The sequence below is a fragment of the Canis lupus genome, chromosome 5 (assembly GCF_003254725.2).
Source record: "Canis lupus dingo isolate Sandy chromosome 5, ASM325472v2, whole genome shotgun sequence".
NCBI classification, from domain to species: domain Eukaryota; kingdom Metazoa; phylum Chordata; class Mammalia; order Carnivora; family Canidae; genus Canis; species Canis lupus.
Genome location: NC_064247.1, coordinates 18,381,314 through 18,402,262, shown reverse-complemented (window position 1 = coordinate 18,402,262; position 20,949 = coordinate 18,381,314). Strand labels below are relative to the sequence as shown.

Sequence of the window (20,949 nt, the reverse complement as noted above, 5' to 3'; positions counted from 1 at the left end):
AAAGTAAAACATAGTGATAAATATAATAGATGACTGGGAATCTTCTTTTTAAAACTTAGCAAAAGTTAGAAAGTAAACTAGTTTGGAAACAAGTTACAAATTGACCACTAGAGGGGCACCTGTGAGGCTCAGTGGTTGAGCATCTGCCTTCAACTCAGGTCGCGATCCCGGGGTCCTGGGATTGAGTCCCACATCCGGTTCCCCTCAAGGAGCCTGCCTATATGCCCCTGCTCTCTCTCTGTGTCTCTCATAAATAAATAAATAAATAAAATCTTTTTTTTAAAAAAATAAATTGACCACTAGGCATTAGGGGCACCATGAATCTGTCACTATTTTGTTTGTCCTGTTCAATTAGTTTCCCCCTCTTATCCTACCCGCCCCCCACCCCCTGCCTCCTCACTCAGCATTCAAAGATGTAAAGGAAGGCCAGAGGAATAGAGGTCAGGGAACCTGGGGTCAAGTCTGAACTTAGCCACTCTATAACCTTTGTCAACACAGTCTCTGCATGCGCAGAATGAAGAGGTTGGACTGGGTTAGATCTAAGTCCCCGTGCAGCTCTGTTTCTATGAATGATATGTATGCACTGCTATGACAAGGAGCCGAGATGCATTGCAATCACTGAGTTATGCCATCCTTGTCAGGAAGAAGTGCCATGGCCTCCTCGTCTGGACTGCCACTGCCACCATGGTTATTCAGAGAATTCGGGGAATCTTACGACTGGCAGGTGCCTTCCCTTAACTGTAGCTCCCACAAGCTGGCTGTCAAGGGAGAGCTCAGAGTTGCTGCCAATCCCTTCTGAATTGCTAATACAGAATAGCTGCAGAGCCCCTGCTGGAGGCCCCCCTGCTACTGACCCCATCAGGGGCTGCTGCCATTTCGCGGGTGCACCAGCCTCCAAAACCATGTGATCCTTCCCAGTGCTAATGGCATTCAACACAGAAACACTGCCCTGACAAATGGAGTTCAGCCTCTCCAGCCTCTCAGGCTCAGAGCACCAGTCAAATCCACTGCAAACACCTCCTGCTTACAAAGCAGCCTCAGGCTACTTGGGCTAAAATGCTTAGGGCTCTTGGCTTCTGGACAGAGGCGCCCACTCCCCAGCCCCTTAAGGAGTATATGTGGTGACCCATCAGTGAATGCCACCACACCAGAGAGTGGGAGCTGAATGGACTGGGACAGAGTGATGGAGGCAAGGAAGGTGTGAGGGTAGGGGCAATGGGCATTGTTCTTTCCACCACTTTTCTTGTGCCAGATAAAAGTGTTCAACCTCCATGCTTGCCAACCCCTTGAATGTGTGTGGCTTATATAAATTAGGGGATCAAGGAGACAAATTCTATTTTGGAGTAATGAGAGACAATATAAAGATCAGAACAACCACAATGAAACCATTAGTATGGGAGGAAGAGAGAATTCTTCGTGGGAATAGAAGGTTTATAAACCCACAAAGTAGAGATCCATAATGAACTCCCCGTTCTGAGAGCTTTGCCATCCTGTTTCAACAAACCATTCCAAACATCTTGTTTGATAACTTTTCCCCTTTGTACATGCTATAGAATGCTCTTTTCTTGCTTTTAAGTCTCATCACATTAATGATGAAGGGATCCACACGATACATATGTGTCTACAAATCAACTTGTGGGAGCTTGAAGCTTTCCTGCACTCTCTCCCTTCAAGCAAAGTCAATCACCTCCTTTTTGTCACATTATCCTTGCATATCCTTTATGGCATAACTCGACATGCTGTTTTGACCTCTGTTTATGGTTTGTCTTGCCCACTAGACCATAGTTCATTGAATAGAAGGACTGTTTATTATTTCTTTTCTTACACAGTGCTCAATACAGTGTATAGCACACAGAAGTGCTCATAACTATTCATGGAATAAATGAATAGGTGAATGAATGAATTAGGGCCAAACACTTTGAATTTTTGCATAGATTCTTGTCCCTGAGCTATGGTCACAGTCACATGAAATACGATGTAGCTGCTTGGTAACACTGTCCAATGATGTGGGGCCAATCTTTTAACCCATTTCTTCACCCACCGCCTATAGTGGGGACATCAGGAATTGTCTAGCATCTTAGGAACAATTGCTCCCACTCTAAACAGTAGGATAGTCAGTCTGGTTGCCTGGCTCTGAGCAGTTATATGACATACTACACTCCCATAATCATCCATCAGGACTGATTTGGGAGCTAGTAGAAGAAATATATCCATTAAGCCAGTGCTGAGTCTCAGTAACTGCCGTATGGTTTGAATAATCAATTGCCATTACCCAACATCCAATAACCAATGGAGATGAAGGCGTTCCTCCTCCCACCCCCTCTTTCCTCCACCCCAACCAGATTTAATAAGATGGCTCATGATACTCCATCTCCTCATGGAACCCATGAAAGCATCATAATCAAGTGTCTCTCATTCACTGGATGTTCCCAATCAGATGAGGAGGGTTTACAGGTGAGAGCAAGCTGGAGGCTTGGATCCCTGACTTGGCAACCCATGCCCCCATGTTCACCACGCTGGAGGGGTCCTCTTCAGTACACTGCTCACAACTCGGAAAAAAACACCCGCATCAGCCATTTTTCATAAACAAGAAAGAGACCAATTTCCAAGATGCCGCCTGATTTCCATAACCCTTCCTCCCTCCTTTCTGAAGCACGATGTAATCTCTCCCCTGCAATATAATAAATATTTCACTTTCAAATCCCGATTCATTAAAGGAAGCCCAGGAGGGAGAAATAATAAGGTGTCGCTTTACAGCCCAAATAAAACAGTGAAAGATATATTCTATAATTTATACTTCCGACTTTAGGTTGAGATAATTCATATATCATTTTCAGTTAGGGACCCAAAATGGTGCTGTGTCAGCATATTGGCTGAAAAATAACTTTTTGTATTATTTTATGCCTTTCAGTAACGTGCCCTGGTTATCATACATCAACACTAGGTTGAGTTCCAGTGTCTCGGCAGCTCCTCTAAGTCATTCTCTTTCCTAACCAATGTGACTTTCCCTCCTCGATACAGATAGAGCCCCTTAGCTGTATACACATGCATACTCTCCCAGGCACAAAAGCACAGCTCCAACTGGAATCAGCTGAGCCATTTCTCTTACCATTGTGGCCACAACTTGACTCTTCTTTTCTCTAAGGATAAGAAAACTAAGTGAACTCCAGTTGGAAATAAGCTGTATGATATTTTCCAAAAGAAATACAATCTTACATGTGTGTAGCACTTAACAGGTAGGGGTTTGGAGGGAAAAACATCAGCTTTGGGTGTAAGTTCAAATCCCAACTCATCCTCTTACTATCTGGGTATTCTTGAGCAATATTTAATCTCTCCATGCTCTAGTCTTCTCATCCATAAAATGGGGATAATGATAGCTGGCCAAAGAAATTTTGGAGAATTGTAACTGAGGTGAAAGTAATCATCAAATCATGGTAGAAATTCTGCACTTGCTATGCGTGTATGTGTTTATGTGTATATACACTAGGTGCACAATAAATGTACGCACACATACACAGAGTTGATATGGTCCAACACTTTCGGTGGATTATCTCACCTATTGTCATCGTAACCCCCAAAACCTGCTACTACTGCGCTCCTCATTTTACCAGCAAGGAAACGGAGTCTTGAGAAGTTAAACCATTTATTTAAGATTGTTGAATATACATAATAGGTATTTAGACAATGACACTTTTACTTGGTTTCTGTTTATGAAGTACTTTCCTAAACATCTCATTGGGTTCCCGTGGTAGAGCTAGGAGCTGAACAAGGCAGGAGGATCATTATGAGAAAATGCATCCACCTGCCTGTACTGCCATGTTGTGGGGGCCTTGTAGCTTTTCTCATCTGCTTCAATGGCCCTTCGGTTCAGACATATGGTGAGTGTGTAGGGTCTTTGGACTCCTTTAGGTCAAGTGGGTAAACATCAAACTTTCTTGGCCAATCCCTTTCTACTCAGCAAATCTCTAGTTACTCCATTTGTCTGGAAGGTACCATATTGAGACTAATTTTCTGTGCCACACAGTGATCCCCCATAGATAGAGCCAGCCCTTCTCTGCCTGAGGAAATCAAAGAGAACCCCCACAGCATTCCATGCTGTGGGGTTCCAACAGTAGCAGAGGCTTGAGGTACATTGTCCTGCCAAAGGTTTTTAGGTGATGTTCATACACCTGGGTTTACTCTTCCTTTTCCAGATCATTTGGTGGAGACCCACAGGATTAAAGTGACCTGGACTTAACAGAAGCTGGTGTCAGCCCCAGGGCCTGCACCCAGAGCCCTGATCTTCTTGCCTCCAATGTACTGTGAACTCTCCCTGTCCAAGTGCTAGACAAGCCTCCACAACCAGCCCCCTCAGTCCTGGGAGTCCGTGTTCAGGAATAATGATAGCAATAGAGTAAAAACAACAACAGGGGCATGTGCAATGAGTCAGGCACTATGTTGATACTCTTTGTGTATTAGTTCATTTAATCCCTACAACAACTCTATGAGGGCATAACAACCCTACTATTACCCTTTCATAGTTGAAAAAAACTAAGACTTTAAAAAATAATTCTCCTGTGGCACATCCAGATAATGGAATACCATTCAGCACTAAAAAGAAATGAGTATCAAGCTATGGAAAGACAGGCAGGAATCTTAAATGCATGTTACTAAGTGAAAGGAGGAAGTCTGGAAAAGCTGCATAGTACAATCTAGAAAAAGATGAAAACTTGAAGACAATAAAGTGACCAGTGTTTGCCAGAGGCTGAAGAAGGAAGGAGGGAGGGATAAGTAGGTGGAATGCAGGGGATTTTTAGGGCAGTGAAACTACATAATATTATAATGATGGACCCATGACATTATGCATTTGTCAAAACCCATTACAAAACAAGGAGTGAATCTAATGTGAACTATGGACTGTAGTTAGTAATAATGTATTGTATAGTTGTATTGGTTCATCGATTATAAGTGTACCATGCAAGGTATTATCAATAGGGGAAGCTGTATGTGTATGGTGGGGTGGGAGATAGTATATGCAAACTCCCTACTTTCTGCTCAATTTTTTTTATAAACCTAAAATGGCTCGAAAAAATAAAGTATTATCAAAAGCAAAACAAAACCAAAAAAATTTCCAAGGTCATTCGATCAATAAGTGGGCAGCCATGATTTAACTTAAACTTTGGCTCCTAGGTTTTAAGTCAGGAGATGCAATAAGCCTTTACCTGAGTTCCAATTTTCTCATCCCTAAAATGGGAATCAGACCAGTCATACCTCTCTCTGGCCCCTTATTCAGAGAGTGCAAGCAAAATGGTTGACTGTAAAGAATTTAAAAAATTTTTGTCAGCTGTCAGGTGCTGTGCAAATTCAAGAAATGACCATCGTTGATCTGAAATCCCATCTACTGGTCCATAAAAAGGATGTTGTGCTTTTCTGGTTGCTGCTGCTGAACTTGAATTGGAAGAAAATCATATGAAGAGGCTCATAATCACCTTCCCCTTTCCTTGGACACTGGCTCATTTGATTGGGCTCAAAGGGAGGGCTGAGTCTCCAGGCCCCAAAGAGGTGGAGCATCTGAGGACACAGAATCTGTGGGTCTACAAAGCTCTTGAAGCAGAAAGAAGAGAGAGAGAGAGAGAGAGAGAGAGAGAGAGAGAGAGAGAGAGACAGCTGCAACAGAATTGTCATTTATCATAAGAGCGATTTCCCTGTTAATAAAGTGACCTTGTGTAAACAGTTCAACTTCTCACAGCTCTTGCGTCATTAGGAAAGGGACACCACTGATCGATCGCAACCACACGGTCTGCTGAACCAGGGTGAACTGTCACCACCAAAAGAATTACATGTGATTCAACCCAGTCGTGGGGTCACAGAGACACTGGGCAAGGGAAGGGAGATGCTTCTCACCAGCTCCTTGTGGGCAGAAGGGTAGACTAGACCCTGGGTAGTGGTGGGCCAGAGATGGGGACTCCTCCCAAGACCTCTGAGCTGAAAGCAAAATGCCCCTTGCAAGGCTTGCTGCATCCAGACCATGCTGTCTGTCCTCGAGATTGCCTGTGGATGGCTTTTTGGTCTCCCCGAAAGAGAGATCAAGTAGGCAGGACCCTTGTTACCTGCGTCTGTGATGTAAAATAGCTGAAAATGACCACAGAGCTTCAGCCTCTTTCAAGCTCCCCTGGGTTTTGCCTGATGGAGTCATGGCTCAGCACATTCAGATTCTTGGCTGAAGGGTCACCATTGTCATAGCATACAAGCCACCAGCAGAAGGGGAGCTGGCTGTCTCAGCTCCAGTACAGAGACCAGAGGAAGCCCAGCACCTCCTCACTGGAATCCAGGAGACGGAGCTGGGAGATAGGGGTGGGTTATCATACCTTGCTCTGCGTCCCTGAGTGAGGGTTAAACCAGTTGATCTCCAAGGTGCCATCTGGTTCTGAGAGTTCCAATTATGTGCGGCGCTCCTCTTAACTAAACATATAGATATTAAAGCAATTTTTAAAACTAATAAGGTGAGCAGCTGGAGTGGAAAATCATCCTCACGTTAATGCAACCCTCTACTCCCCTCCCCAATTGTTTTTCTCTGCCCCCCTGAAGCTGGATTTGCCAATTTTTGAAATTTTACAAAAAGATCTTATTTCCTACAAAGACAAAAGACATCTTTTAACCCTCTTTTCATGTTTCCTCTGGTCTGGAATCCTGAGAGAGGGAAGCCTCCATTCTCCAGGAAAAGAGGACATTATGCAAGAAAACCAAACCCATCATCACCCCTTTTTCTCTCCTAGTAGAAGCTTCCAATTCCCAGTCAGTGCTCTAAGCCCTGGAATTAACCCCCATTATGTTGCATAGCAGCCAGCCTCGAATACATACAATGCAAGCAGAGGGCTTTTTGATGCACTGACACAATTTGGTGAACATAACATATTTCTTTCTTTTCAACAGAATCTATCCTACCTTTTGTCCCAGTTCTTTAAGGGCTGCTGCTCTCGGCCTAGCTATCACTGAATCTTCAACGGAAGTGATAGTTTAAAAAGGACTCAAGTTCTCTCCCCTCCCAGGAGTATCTGCATTTAAACAGGGAACTCTTAATGGTTGAAATCTTCCACATCAAGGAATGAATCTCTAACAGTAGAATTTCATACCTTAAGGCAGACAATGGGAGCACTCTTTTGTGGTGGGGTAGACCTGGCAGGGACACTATCTTCTCAATCAATTTCTCACACTGGGCCTATCTGCAAAGCCCACCTGTGGGACTTTGGAGAGACAGAGACTGCTTCTTACTCAATAAAGAAAGCAGCTGGGGAGCCCGGGTGGCATAGTAGGTTAAGCGTCTGACTCAGGTCATGATCTCGGGGTCAGGGGATTGAGCCCCACATTGGGCTCCATGCTCAGTGTGGAGTCTGCTTAAGATTCTCTCTCTCCTGCTACCCCTCCTGTTTGTGCTTGCTCTATCTCTAAAATAAATAAATATGAGAGAAAGGAAGAAAGCAGCTAGCTGTGCTCATGTTCCAGTTATCTTTCATAATAACGAGAAGGATCAACGTTATTCCTGACTGGGAATAAAGTGAGGTCTAGACCCAGTGAGGGATCATGTCTCTTGAGAATCTGTAAACCAATCTAGATGAGGGGTTGGGGTACAGTGCGTTCTTGCTTGACCTGAGGGCCAACCTCTTTTATTCATATAAATATGAATAAAAGTAAGTAAAGTAACTTGCTTCAACAAAGAAAAATTGAGATCCAACTGTTTAAGAGACAATGTGGAAAATCAGGTGGGGAGCAAGGAGTAGAAAGAGCTGTTAAAATGGGGGTGGGGGAGGTTTGATTACTGTCCTTGAGGGACCCACAGTGTAGTGGTCAAGATGAGCATATACTTAGCACACTGTAATACCACTTTAGATGTTATATGGACAAAGTGGTATGGGAGCCCAGGAAGGGGGCAGCTAATGGCACAAAGGCGTCAGGAGAAGCCTCAAAGAGGCATTTGAACTGCACACTAAAGAATGAGCAAAGTCTTTCCAGAGATAGAAAGCATATCGAGACATAAAGAGTATGGAGGGCTCGGGACTACACAAAATAACAATTCACCTAACTAGCTGTTTTCCTTAATTAGATCCTTCTTCCAAGTACCTCTCCATTCTCCAGCTAGACGCCTATGCATGTGCCATGGACACCTGCCAGCTGGGCATGTGGAACAGGCTTACTGGTAAGAAGCCAGTCTACAAGGGTGGGTGAGGGCTGGATAGTGGCCTTGAATATCATACTGAAGAGGAGAGCTTCTTCTCAAGCCACCACTACTACAGAGTGAAAAGCAACCCCTCAGCATATTGCAATCAGCAGAGGAAGTGAGTATAACTGGGCCACTAGCAGTTTTTGGAAGTTCTTCGAGGGAAATGTGCTTGGAGTCTTAGTTTTGCCCTGAAAATCCTTGCCAGTGTTGGTTTATGCTATAATGTATTCATGTCTCTTTTAATATAAAAATAATATTTGCAACCACTTCCTAGTGAGTTAGACAGGGATTGGACATGTTCGTCTCGTGGGGTCTCTCACTCCCAACACACTGCCAAGTCCCTCGGGGTGCACACCCAATCCAGGTTGAGAAGCATGCCCTGAGAGGTGTCATGCCCAGATCTGAGCATTAAAAAGGAGGCAGTGGGAGGGGGACGAAGCCAGAGGCAGGAAGACCAAGTAAGAGGTAGATCGGCTAGGAAGGGCAACACCGACAGGAAGGGAGAGGGGAGAGTAGATACTAGGGAAGGTTTCTGTATGGACTTGATTGGACTTGGTAACTGTTGGTCACTGAGCAGTAGAAAAGAAGCTCCCGAGTCCACGTTTTCTCCCACAGTGCTAATTACAGTCTCTGTTGCTATGAGACAAATGCTCCCCTCACTGAGCCACTTCAAAAAGCCATTTTATTAAGCTCACGGGTTCTGTGAGCTAGGAATCCAGAAGGGCAGAGCTGGGATGGCTTGTCTGACCCACAATTTCTGAGGCTTCAGCTGAGAAAATCTGAAGGCAGGAATCACCATGTGGGACCTGTATTCCTGTGGCTGGTGGTCAATGCTAACTGTCAGCCTGGACCTCAGCTAAACTACAGATGGGAGCCAGGGGCCCTGGGCTCACTTGGGCTGCCTTACAAGATGGTGGCTTGGTTCCAAGAGCAGGCATTCCAAGGGGGCCAAGGGCATGGCCTTTTCCCCAGCCTGGGAAGTCACAAAGCATCACTTACACTGCACCTTGTTGGTGAAGGCAGGCACAAAAGTCCGCCCAAGTTCAACAGACTGTCAGGGTCATAGACTTGGATGGGGGAGCATTGAGGTCACATTGGAAGAAGAACACGTGGGATGGGAGGCTGTGCTACGCTCATCCTTGGAGAAGATAATCTGCCACCGCGCTCTGTCAGGAGACCCTCTTTTCAATTTTCACTTATAGTTATAAGCCCAGTTTGTAACTGTGAGCAATTGAGAAGTTCTTATGGGTTTCACCTTTGCCTTCCCCCACAACATCTAGCAGCAGGTCTTGTTTTCAGAAGGGTTTAGTAAGAATTTGCAATGAATGAATAAACAACAAATGAATAAATGAATGAGTAATGGGCCGCTGGAATGTCTCCATGGCACCTGACACAGACATCTGCCTGGAGAAACTGGAGCTCCTTGAAGGAAGGGCCCACTTAAGGAAAGTTGGTTTTATTGCTCTCACATCCCTCCTGTATGTTCTCAGCTAATCCGGCAATCCATTATTTATGTGTAGCCTAATTAAGGTTGTGAGTGGCTTGATCCTTGTTTACTTAAGCCTATCCCGGAAGATTGTCAAGATTAAATAAAATTACCTCCAGGCAGGCAGGCCTCGCAGGGGCTGGGCTAGAAGAGAAGACTGGAGACTAAGAAGCTGCCCCTGGTGTTCTGGGGAGCCTGCACCTTGGAAAACTTCATTTCTGTCTCCCACACACGCACGCATCACACGCCCGTGCCGTATCCCACCCAGAGGCACAATGGACCACACACGTGCGCAGGCATCCATGAACACCTCTCCACGCACAGGGGGCTGCCGCTGTATAAATGCACTCTTACACAAATGCTACTGCTCCTGCATTTGCTGCTGCCAATTCCAGCTCCCTTAATAAAGATTCAGATAATCTAGACCAAACAAAACTCAGTGAAGTCTGAAACTAACTAATCGAAAACGATTAGCTCCTCTCAGCCTCTGAATTTACCCTTTTCTTGTAAAACCAAAGACCAGTTCTTATTTGGATACTGGCCTTGTATATTTAATGAAGAGACGAAAGGGTGGCTGGAGTGGTGGAGATGGGTTAATATTTTTAAATGATTAGTAGCAAATTAGAAAAGGTTTCAAAGGACCATTTACATTCCTCCCACCCACCCCTGAGCCTGTTCTTCTTTGGAACAGTAGTTAACCCCTCAGTATCCAGCTCATACTCAGGGTTAAAGGAGCCCCTCATCCATGGGAGAACTTTTGGGTTTGCTCACACTCACATCCAAATGGCTTTAGGGTACCTCAGGGTTTGAGAGAGAGAAGAGCTATTCTTGGCCACCACTCTTCATCCTCCAGCAGCATCAAAAGAGATGCCATTGGCAATTGGTTATCTAGGGTGAAGGCCTGGGGGGCAGTGATGGAGACAGGGTCCGCGACCAAGAGTGAATGCAGGAATGGAGGTTAGAGATGAAGGTATCATCCACATAACGGTGGTAATTAAAGCCATGGAGGTGATGAGATGACCCAGGAAGGGCAGCTTGTGTTGGAAGAGAAAGAAGCCTAGAGAGCACCTATGTTGAAAAGGCAGATGGAAAAGAGGAGCTGGAAAGTTGTCCCTGAATCAATATTCTAAAAGGTAGATGGAGGGGCATCTGGGTGGCTCCGTGGTTGAATGTCTGCCTTTGGCTCGGGTCGTGATCCTGGGGTCCTGGGATTGAGTCCTCCATTGGGTTCCCCACAGGAAGCCTGCTTCTCCCTCTGCCTGTGTCTCTGCCTTTCTCTCTGTTCTCTCTGTGTCTCTCATGAATAAAAAAATAAATAAAATATTTTTTAAAAATAAAATAAAAATAAAAGGTAGAAGGAGAATCCAGGAAAAAAAATGAAATCATAAAAGATAAGGGAATGGAGAGTTTTGAGAAAGAGATAGTGGTGGTCACATCTAATGATGCAGAGAAGTCCAGAAAAAGGACTGAAAATGTCCCCTGGCTTAAAAATCTGTAGTCCCTCAATGAGCTTTGACACACAATCCAGTGAGGTCTTGGAGTAGGGAAAGGGAGGCAAGTGAATGCATGGAGGGAACAAGAGGTATGAAAACGGGTGGATTAATCTTCCAAGCAACTTGTCTAGGTAGGAAGTGAAGAATCCAAAGACCCGGGATCAAGAGCAAGGAGAGCTGTTTAGGATATGAGAAATCCGAGCCTCTTTGAAGGATAAAGAGGAGGAACAAGTAGAAAGAACATGAAACAATGGAGGACAGAGAGAGAACGAGGGAGTGAGGTCCCAGCTTGGTAGGAGAAGATGTGATCTGGGGATGGTGGGGAGTGGGCCATGAATGGGAAGATCCTTCCTTCGATAGTGGGAACGGACTGGGAAAGATGCATAAATCCAAATGGTGCCGACACCTGAGAGAAGATGCTTCAACACTTCAGGTTTCTAATTTTTCAGAGGAAGTAATGGATGAAAACATCTGCTTAGCGTGTGAAGGAAGCTTGAGAAGAGAGAAGGGGATGAGTGGTGAGGAGGAGCAAGAGTGAGAGCTGCCCAATGACGAAATAGTTGGCCTGTTTTGCCACAGAGCTCAGACTGTCCCTGGGTTATGCGATGTCCCTTTGGAATTCTCAACAAATCAAGGTATAGGGGCAGAGGCAATAGAGGCGTCGTGGAAATTTGCCAGCTGAGTACAATACATGATAGAGTCCAGCAGACACACCAACACCGGAGTCACTGGTGACAGTCATGGCCGTATCTGTTGTGCACAGTAAAGAAGCCAAGGCACGAAGGTGCCCACACAATGACTGGCACAAAATCTTCAATAAATGCTGGCTATTGTTTTTTTTTTTTTTTTTTTTAAATGCTGGCTATTGTTAGCAGCAACCAATTGGTGATTTCCAAGGCCATTCCCTATCTTGAATTATAAAATCTAATATTCTTCTATACTACAAAAGAAATAAAATGGAGACAGGGGTTTTTAACAGAAGAGCTTAAGATTATCAAAGGGATTCCCCAGAGGAAGGGCTATAAAATGTCCACAACGGCTATTAAAGAAGGGGATAGAATCCTGGATAAAATGAGGATCAGGATGGGGGGCACCTGGGTGGTCCAGTCAGTTCAACATCTGCCCTCTGCTCAGGTCGTGATCTTAGGGTCCTGAGATGGAGCCCCACACCAGGCTTCCTGCTCAGTGGGGAGTCTGCTTCTCCTTCTTCCTCCGTCCCTCCCTGTGCTCTCTCTCTCTCTCTCTTTTTCTCTCTCTCTCTCATTCTCTCTCAAATAAATAAATAAAATCTTTCTTAAAAATGAGGGTCAGGGACACCTGGGTGGTTCAGTGGTTGAGGGGCTGCCTTTCGCTCAGGTCATGATCCCGGGATCTGGAATTGAGTCCCACATCGGGCTCCTTGCAGGGACCCTGCTTCTCCCTCTGCCTATGTCTCTGCCTCTCTCTCTCTTTGTGTCTCTCATGAATACATACATAAATAAAATCTTTAAAAAAAATAAAAATGAGGGTCAGGATGGACTCCTAGGTGCCCGGAGACAGGTCTGAAAGCGATGTGCCATAGCATCATGTGCAGTCCGTGGGCCCGGGCTGCCCCCCAGCCATGCGCTGCGAAAGTCTTGGGGGGCAGGAGAGCAAGGGTCACATCTGCCGCAGGCTCAGCAAGAGAGGTGGCATGTTTGCTGTCCCTGCTGTAGCCCGAACCACCCCGCCCTGGCCCACAGCCAGCCGATGACAAAACTGAGGTCGGGACAAAAGCAAATGCCATGGCTCGCACTTTAATGGAAATCTGGACGACCTGCCAGGGTTTCCACCTTAGAGCTTGTGCGCGGCCACCCGTTGTCGTCGTTTCCCCAGCACAGGCAACACAAACATCACAGCAATGAGCACCAAGGGCCTGAAAACTGCAGCGAAGACCATGAAGCAGCAGATTTATGAATCGAGGCCCTGTTTCCACGGCCGGGCACGGGGGAATCATCATTTCACATAAATAAGCCACAACATGACCTAGAGTAATCCTCGGCAAAAACAAAGTACTAAGGGAGCCTGGGTTCCTGCTGTGAAATACTAAGTGTGCAGTTTAAGCTTATTTGAAGCATGTAAAAGCCTTAGGGCCTGCACATGGACCCCGATAGCTTTAAGGAGAGCCTGTTTCGGTTGGAACAACGTTGTCTGGCGCCTAATGCTTATCAAGCACCCAGGGTGGTAGGCCCAATTATAGAATTAACATTGCTCCTATCTGCTCAGCCAAATAGAAAGTAACTACTCTGTGAAGGGGCTAGGCATCCGAAATGAAGCAGGGGAGGGAGAGGCCTCTAATTGATCTCATTTTTTTGCCCAGCAGCATGGTGCCAGTCTCAGAATCTGTCAGGCAGATGGAGGAAGGTAGGGGTAGAGAAGGGATAGGAAATCACTTCACTTCATCAAATATTTCTGCCCACCCTTGTATCTTCTCTCTCTCTCCATCTCTCTCGGCTCTTTTTTGTTCAATCTATTAATGTTTCATGTGTTTCTATCCCTCCCCTCAGCACAGTCCACAAGTAGGGCCAGTTGGGTGAACTAAATAGAGCATCAGAGTCACAGAGACCTGAGCTTGAATCATTCCATCACTAACACCAGCTGTGTGCTCTTGGGCCATCTCATTTACTTCTCTGAGTCATACTTGGCTCACTCAAAAAAATAGGCACGAACCCTCAATACTAACCTTTCAGGGTGAATCTGAAAAATCAGTAAGATGACAACTGCTAGCCTCCAACATACTCTGTCTTGCCAGAGGACGCAAACACTCGGATGTCAGCTGGAGTCAGCCTTATCCTGAGAGCCACGTGAAATTGGCCTGCACCCCAGCCCACTTGTGGGAGAAAACCTAGTCTTTCCAGAGGTTCCCAGGGGAGGCATTTAATGCTTCTCCTGGCTCCAGGGGAGGACCCATTTTCTTATCTAAAGATGATTATCTCCTTTCTAGTTCACACATGCTGAAGTTAGATGCCACCCTGCCTCCTTCATTACTTCCAAATACTCTTGCCCTGAGACTGAGGCTTTTACTGAAATGTGAGGAAAGAGTTTGCCTCATGGTACACCAAACACTCTAACTGGTGAGGACATCACTGTCCAATTTTTGAATGTCCTTCACCATTCCACCACCTCCCTGGCAACTCTCTGTGCATCTCAACCTCTCCCCTCCCTCTTTTCACCTTCTGCTCATCCCCATCCCCATCCCCAAATTCCTATCCATCTCTTACACCAAGCAGTTTGGTCACTTTCTTCTGTGGCCTGTCTTCCCATTCCATGCTTGAAGTCTCATCTTCCACCTCCAAAACACCCTGTCGAGGTATTTTCCTAAACAAAGTCAGTCCTCTTCCTAGGAGGAAGTCTGGTGTCAGCTGTTAATGCAACAATTATGTTCCCCCTACTAGGCACATCCTCAATCAATAAATGTTAGTGACCTCTTCTCTCCTTCAACTAAAAAACATCTTTTCTCAGACCACCTGCCCCTGAAATGACCTTCCCAATCTCTAAGAGCCTCCTGAGAGCATAAGCTTCTCATTGGTTGTTCCCCCCACCTCTGAGCCTGCTCTCCGAAAAGTCAGCTTCAATTTGCCAAACCCAATGACCTATTCCCATTCTCTGTAGCCACTGACACTGTTGACTATGAACTCTTCCCAACCCTCAGGCTCCTCAGGGCCATTGCCCCTAGCCCTTCACCCTATCTGCAACCATCCCTTCTCAGGGGTCCCTCCTCCCATCCCCACTTCAGATGTGTGGACACTTCAGCTATGTGGACACTGCCCCCATTAGTAACTCTCATCTCTTCTCAATCTTCTCAATTATCCCTCCTATCTCATCCATTCCAGTGGTTCAATGTCCCAGGAGGTAGGCAGGGCTGTGAGCTATCATTCCCCCAAAGCGCTCTCTCTCTCTCTCTCTCTCTCTCTCACACACACACACACACACACACACACATTTGTGAGCATCTCTGGAAATCTCTAACTGAGTGAGGAACAGGCATTACCAACTCACAAATCCAAGCCATGCTCACCATCCCCTCCAACCCCACTGCCAAGCCCACACCTCCTCCAGCATCGCCACCTTCAGTTAGGGAATCACCAGCCTTCAACCCTCTCCAGGCACCCGTGATTCACTCTGTAAACATTTACGGGCTTTTCTCCCCAGGTAATCTCATTCACTCCCATGGCTTTAAATAGCATCTATATTCTAATGAATCCAGAATTTATATCTCTGCCCCAAGTTCTGCTATCAGCTACAGACTCATATATCCTACTGACTATTCAGCATCTCCTCCTACTCAACTCAAAGACACCTCAAACTTAATATAACCAAAATTCTTACCTCTTCCCTACCACGGGACTTTTCCAATCAGACTTATACTAGTAAATAGCACCTCTAACTATGCATTTACTTAACACAAAAACATGGACATCACTTTGAGTCCTCCCTCCTCCTCTCTCCCCCACATACTTCAGCCTGCTAGCAACTCTTGTTTCTTGTTCTGAAATGTATCCCAAACCCCTCCTTTTCTCCCCACTTTCATGGCCACCCCCATGATCTAGGCTATACACTTGTTCCATGGACAATTCCAGTAGACTCCTGTAGGATCTTTCACACTCTTATAGCTTCACACAAACTCATCATACCCTGAACAAGAAAGCTCTCCACAAATATAAATGGGATCATGCCATTCTCCTACTTAAAACCCAGCAGTGGTCTCCCATTTCTCTTGGAAAACACTCCAACTACTTTATCATGTGCTGTAAACACTTGTTGTCTCTCCAAAGTCCCCTCATCCTACTCTTCATGGGATGCATCTGTGATAACTCAACATTTTTTACGTTCCTCAAATAAGGAATGTACCAAGCTCTCTCTAGCCCTCTTTCTTCTGGCATGATACTCTTCCTTCTGAACTTTAGGTCTCAGCATCATTTTACTTCCTCATAGGAGCGTTCCTGACTCTCCAAGCTAGATTTGTAACTGTTAGCCTACCATTTTCTTATATTACTCCACCCTGTTCCTTCCTAGCATTTAGCCACTTTCTGGGTTTTTTTTTCTTTGCTTGTTTGTTTCCTGTCTCCTCCATAAGGGCATGGGCCATGTCTATTTTGTAAACCACTGGATTCTCAGCACTGGAAACATTGTCTGGAACATAGTAATTGCTCAATAAATACTTGCTGAATGAATGAATGGTTGAAAAAAAGAATGAAAAAAAAAAACGAATGAATCTTAAATCTGCATAAGGTGTTTGAAAAGACACAGTCCTTGTGCTCAAGGAATGAGCTACCCAGTATAATATAAGCTCCAAATTTTGTGAGAGGCATGGTTAGCTCATACAGAAATGCAGAGGTAAGCATAACCAACCAGTCTGGGGGACTTGTGGAAGAATTCAGAAAGTTTACAAAGAGACAGGATAGGGATGACACAAGATAGGGACTTGATAAATTTAAAATTTTTTTTGTCGTTGATTGAAGTGAAATTAAAATTTACATTTTCCTTACATTTTAGCTCGACATCAACTCAGGTTGATGCTGGAGAGAAGAGCTGGAAATTTTGAGTATCAGTGCAAAATATAGTTTTGGTCCTTGTAAGAAAATAGGTAATCTGTTGGTATGAAAAATAGATTTCCCTCTCTCACCCTTCAAAAAGATAGCCCCAAAATTCTATTGAGTCCAATGTGTCAATATTATGAATGTAAAGCCACAGGCTACAGGTGTGAATTAATGAATCGAATTAAGGACAGAATAAGGATCATGTCCTCTGAATGACATTTTCTCCTTAGCATATATGGTATTCATCTTAGCTTCATTATGCTGTGGAACAAATAATTCCAAAATCTTAGTGACTTCCACACCAAAAGTTAATTTCTCACTTATATTATGTGAGTGTTGGGCTCATTTTTATTCCTGACCCAGGCTGAAGCAGCAGCTTCTATCAGGGACATGTCGGTCTGGAGACAGAGGAGAGAAAGTTATGGCAGAACCAAGTTACGGCTCTTAAAGCTTATGTTTGAAAGTAGCTAACATCACTAACACATTTTATTGGCCAAAGTCCATCATATAGTGAGGACTGCTGTCACTGAGTCAGGGATGCATAATCCTTGCAAATATTTGGTGATAAAAATACAACCTACTATGACATATATAATCCAAGTTCATTGCTTACATTATTTCCCTTAACTGTAAGAATGCTGAGAAATACTTACATAAGCTCTAGATAGGAAATACAGACAAGACAATAGTTGACACCAGTGATGGAATGAGACAGCAGGAAAAATCCCAGCAAAGACAAAAATTCCATTCCCTATTGGCAGACTAACCCTGCAGAGCTAGAGTTTAGGATTTCCTACAAGATTTCCACCTAGAACATCTATATGAACAAAATAGTAGTCTCCTCTTCTTCAACAGTCATAATATTGGGTAAAATTGGAAGCATTTAATTAAAGCCTCTGTTTTATGGAAACATACTGGAAAATACTGTATACAGAAGTTTTTGGTTGGCCTCAAGAGCTACCTGGTCTTCTTTGCATGTGATGAGCATATTCAAAAAAATAAATCCAGGGTCAGATTCAGCAGCTTCTCAATCATATCATTAAGTGCAGATCAAATAAACATTTTAGAGGGGGAGCAGGAGCCCCCTATTTAATTACAGCAAATATTCAACCATAAGTTCCTCAATAACAGAGAACACATCTTACACATTTTTTTAATCTTTGGAAGCTAGCATAGTGCCTGGTACCCAACAGGTGCTCCATAAATGCTTCACGCTAACACATTTCTGGAGGGGAGGTTATATCCAATTTCAAAATGCTCAGTCAACTTGACCCCAAAATTCCAAGCTTAGATACATATCCTAAGAAAATAATCAGAGATGTTCACAAAGAAAACAACTGGAGATATATAGGATGCTTATTGCAGTCCCATATATAATAGCAAAATTGATTAACAACCAAAATGCCCAACAAAAGAGTACCAGTTAAATACATTAGTGTATATCACATAATGGAATGCTATACAACAATGAAAAATCATGTTTTCAAAGAACACATAATTGTAAGGGAAAATAAAATATATTACAGGGGAGAAAAAGTTCAAAAGCTTGTAGATATGCCAAAACGTCATTTTAACAAAATGCATATAGAAAATATGTGCACATATATGCACACACATACATGCATACACACACATACATGTCTGAATGGGACAGAAAAAAATGATCTACTACAAGGAAAGAACATGCATTTCTTGCAAGTCCCTTTTGGCCGGTAAAGATGGGGCATCTTTCATGTACAGAGGAGTGGGACGTGTAAGGATGAGGAGACAGGCTAGGCTGGGGCTGGAGACAAGGCAGGCTAGGAGTTGAGGCAGCTGACAGTTGGTGGGAATTGGGGGCATGGCAAAGAACTCACATGTCTAACGGAGATTTTTATTAAATTTTGCGGTGCAATATATATTGTATCCTTCTCCTTTGCCTCTGCCTGAAAACTCTGGCAAAATCTTCATTTTCCTTTTCTACTTTGTGGAGACAGATTCACTCTGGGGAGGGAGGGTGTCCAAGTGCCGACTCTTGCTCAGGGACGAGAAGCAAGGGTGTCTGAGGGACCCAGCCCCATCTGGGATATCTTTCAGGAAGAAAATGCACCAAAATATTAAACAGTCATTAGCTTGGGGTTGAGAGGAAAAGGTGATTTTCATTTCCTCTTTGTACTTTAATGGATTTTCCAAATTTCTGCAATGAATATGCATTACTATTATAATCAGAAAAAAATGTTAGTTTTAAAAAATAAATTGATGTCAAATGAATGAATAAGTGAATAAATCAATGAAGGAATGAATTAACTAATTAGCGAAATGATTGACCTGGGCAATAGAAGCACAAACAGGATTCTAGTTGACAAATTTGCTTGTTCTTATTTTCTGCTGTGGACATTAGTCAGCCTCTATCTTTAGATGAGACATATTTAAAAAAAAAAAAACAAGAAAAGAAAAAATCTTCAGATGGAAGCAATATTTTCATGCCCTCTACTCTGCGACATTTGCAAAATGCCTCCATCTCCCCCAGCCTGGCTCATTCCTGACATGCCCCTTATCTTTTCCCGCAGGGTCTGTGGCCAACACCCCCAGAATTCACCAGCACAGAATTCCATGAAAATCAGAGAAAGCAGGCAATAGATGAAGAAGGCAGCATCTACAAAGGAGACTGCTGCCTGCTGGCTTTGAAATTTTGTGGCTCTGTGTTTAGAGGGCCTATGTGTCCATGATGTGTACAGGCATGACATCGAGGTTGCAAATTGAAAACATACTTCACACACACCTGAACACATTCCGTCTGAACCAGTGCCAAGCCACATGTGTTGAACATGTCAACAAACTGTCTGATTTGTTCCTATATCTCTCCCACGCAAGCACTGTCAGGCAGGGCTGGAAAGCGGGTGCACCGAGCTGGACCAAACCTACAAGGGCTTCTATAGAAAGCATATTGTTTGCCCATATGGGCTGGGGGAGATGGCAGCTGGGTGAGGATCTTGCCTCCTGCCAGGCTGAGAGACAAGCAATGTGCTCCTGAGTCCTGAAATCCAGGCTGAGGACAGCCCAAGGGCATGGGGAGGTTTCTGGAATATTTGGGGGATGACAGCTCCTGAGTGGACCCTTGGAAAAGAGAGCAGAGGAGGGGAGAGGAGAGGAGGGGAGGGGGGTGAGGGAGGAAGAAGGAATGAGAAGCCTGCCTGACAAAGCTGATTTTTTTGTACAGATGCTGCTGGCAGGAGAACAGAGTGGGAGCGGTGTGTTCAGCTACATTAGTCAGAGGGATAGAGTTTTAATAGGCTGCAGAAGGAAATGATGACAGCAAAGTTCGGAGCAGTGAGTAACTCAATTTAAGAGAGCCGAGCTCCCTGGGAGGTGACAGCCGAGGTGCCGTTTCCCTGTTTGGCCTTGTGGGGGCGGGGCTGGTGTTGGGGTCACCACAGCAGACACTGGCATCTGACCTTCTACCTGAAGGAGCCTGGGGCTCTGGGAAGTCACCCAGCAGCTCCTCCTGCCGTGGTCCCGGGACATCTGAGATCATCAGCAATGATGACCAGTATAGAAACCCGAGCATCTGGAGACAGCGTTGTCATTTATGGTCACAGGACAGAGGGAGAGCCCTATTTCTGGGAGGCTCTCTGCATGGATGGGGCAGGAGAGGAGACTTTCGATGGCTGCAGGAGCTAAGGATGGACAAGGTGACACCTGGGCTGCCAGTGGTCAGCAAGTCTGGTGGAGGAGTAAACTGGCGACAATGCTCACGGGGCTCAGGCACCTTTGGATAAACGGGAGAAGGCATGTCCCCACCGCTGAAGGACATGTCTCGCTGGAGGGGAGGGAGGCATGGGTTCCACCTCCACTCGTCCCCCTGGCTGGGCACCCTTGTTCAGAGAACCATCTGCCGTGTGTAGCGTGAAAACTAGCCTTTGACAGACAAACTCCTTAGGCTGGCATTGCTGGCCCTCCGGGAGCCATCGCCACTCTGACTGTCTCACGTATCACTCGCCACAAATCCACACTCCAGCACGAGGCAATTCCTACCCATCCTCCAAGCCACTTTTGCTTCTACTGTTTCCTTTAACAGTAATGCTTTCACCCACCTTTTTGCCTAACACTATCCCATGCATTTTTAAGGTCCTGCTCAAATACCACCTTCTCCAGGAAGTCCCCTCTGGTTGCCTCCAAGTCAAGGGGATCTTGTCCTCATTTGAGCTCTCACTTCACTTTATGTCCTTGCAGCAT

The 20,949-nt window shown here is 44.9% G+C and overlaps 2 long non-coding RNA genes across 4 annotated transcripts in view; one reads left to right on the top strand and one right to left on the bottom strand.

Moving 5' to 3' along the window:
* Positions 1 to 19,848, top strand: part of LOC112671300 (uncharacterized) — a 43,271-nt gene extending 23,423 nt beyond the window's left edge. For both annotated transcript variants that reach the window (XR_003143530.3, XR_003143531.3), the window contains 2 exons: positions 8,081 to 8,173; positions 19,284 to 19,848. This is a non-coding gene — a long non-coding RNA (uncharacterized LOC112671300). The remainder of the gene's footprint in view (positions 1 to 8,080; positions 8,174 to 19,283) is intronic.
* LOC112671301 (uncharacterized) overlaps positions 1 to 20,949 on the bottom strand; it is a 144,315-nt gene that overhangs the window by 22,553 nt on the left and 100,813 nt on the right. The gene's annotated exons all lie outside the window — the stretch shown is intronic.